This window comes from Sorghum bicolor, chromosome 2 (assembly GCF_000003195.3).
Source record: "Sorghum bicolor cultivar BTx623 chromosome 2, Sorghum_bicolor_NCBIv3, whole genome shotgun sequence".
Taxonomy (NCBI): domain Eukaryota; kingdom Viridiplantae; phylum Streptophyta; class Magnoliopsida; order Poales; family Poaceae; genus Sorghum; species Sorghum bicolor.
This window is the reverse complement of record NC_012871.2, coordinates 77,403,277-77,405,178: the sequence shown is the minus strand read 5'-3', so window position 1 is coordinate 77,405,178 and position 1,902 is coordinate 77,403,277.

Genomic DNA, 1,902 nt, shown 5'->3' with positions numbered 1-1,902 from the left:
ATCCAGTGCTCAGCGTCCGATATCTAACCCTAACAGGGTCAGACACTGATAGAGCACTGGACGCGTTCAGTGCCTCTATGCACTACGTCCGGTGAGTGTTTCTTCCCGCGACTTCTCCAAACTTTCCACCGGCGCAATAGAAAATATGCTTTTCATTTTCTCAAAAGCGCCGAGCATAGGTGAAAACCCAAACCCCTCTCTACCCTTCAACCTCAACCTCCTTCTAAAGTGTGCTAACACCACCAAGTGTGTACCAACAAGTGCACGTGTGTTAGCATTTTCACAATCATTTTCTTCGAAGGAGTTAAGTTAGCTCACTAGGTTCTAAATGCATGCACATGAACAATGACACCTAGTGGCACTTGATAACCGCTTAGCCAAAGAATTCTCCTCTTTATAGTATGGCTATTTATCCTAAATGTGATCACACCTCTATGGTGTCTTGATCACCAAATCCAAAACCCTAAGCAATACCTTTGCCTTGATCTCCAAAGGGTTTTGTTTTTCTCTTTCTTCTTTTCCAAGTTGAGCACTTGATCATCTTGTGGTCATCACTATCATCACCATGATCATCACTTGCTCCATCACTTGGCATGTACCAACCTCATTAAGTCTACACACACTTAGCATAGAGGTTAGTACTAGGGTTTCATCAATTATCCAAAACCAAACTAGGGCTTTCACCTGTGCTACCATTCAGTTGCTAAATCATAACACTTTAGTGAACCAACTTCACCTAATGTGGGCTTGCTTCACTCAAAACATTTGATCCTATAAGAAACATATATCTCCTTCCGGTGGCTAGAACTTCTCTGTATAGTAGACTAGGTAACAACAAACTTAGAATAGAAAAGCTCAAAACTAAAACTTTACAAGATGAGTTTCAGTCCACAATTTAATTGACTATTACAACACATGTTATTCATATTATAAATTCAGTCCATTGTGTTATTCTTGACCATTCCACAAGCTATTCAGAATAGAAAGGTTGAATAACATACAACTAAAATAAAAAATATTGATGGTGTTGCATAGCCTGTGAAATGGTTTTGAGCTGTGTTATTACTCTCTAAACTGAAAAGTAACCCACGTAAAAGATAAAGCTATTACTTCCTAGATTTATAAAGAATGGCACAAATATTAGGATATGTACCCATTTAAAAGCACACTTGTACATCAAAAGCACAATCAACACTCCTAGCAACGACTGAGGAGTTCATGTGTGAGTTGGCATTTCTTCATACACACAAAAGACAAAACATTCTAAAATCAAGAGAAGACACTGAAAAACTGAAATAACAGGATATTACTCACAATAAGAAAAACTCAAGTACACTAAAATTAAGGAACAAACTAAAGCATAACACTCAGTGTAAATAAAAAATAATGAATAAAATAAGATGATGGAAAATGGGTAGTGGAGGAGATCATAGACAAATTTTTGATAGACAGGCAATACTACTAATAGTCGACACATATGGAACTGTTTGTGTGCTAGAAAACAGAGTCTGAAAGACTAACTTCAATTTCCACATAACCGTAACACTACTTTTCCTCTAGAAGCAATCTATGAATGAACTAGAATAATTTATTTACGCGTCGAAATACATAGCAGGCCTCAATGATGACCGTAGACAGCCATGAATTATGCAACCAGAACTTCCATCGGAAGCAGACGAGATAATATATATTGAGAATAAGATACCATTGGAGCTCAAACTCAAGGTCAGGTTACCCAAAATATCACTTGATTTCAGCACATTAATAAGCACAGAAAACTGGAACACCAAATCCATGAGCACACAGATAATTGGTGAAGTGTGAGAACTATAAAAGTAACAGCATCACAACACTAAAAAGAACAAATAGAGAAATCCACAAGCAGACTACAGACTTATATAA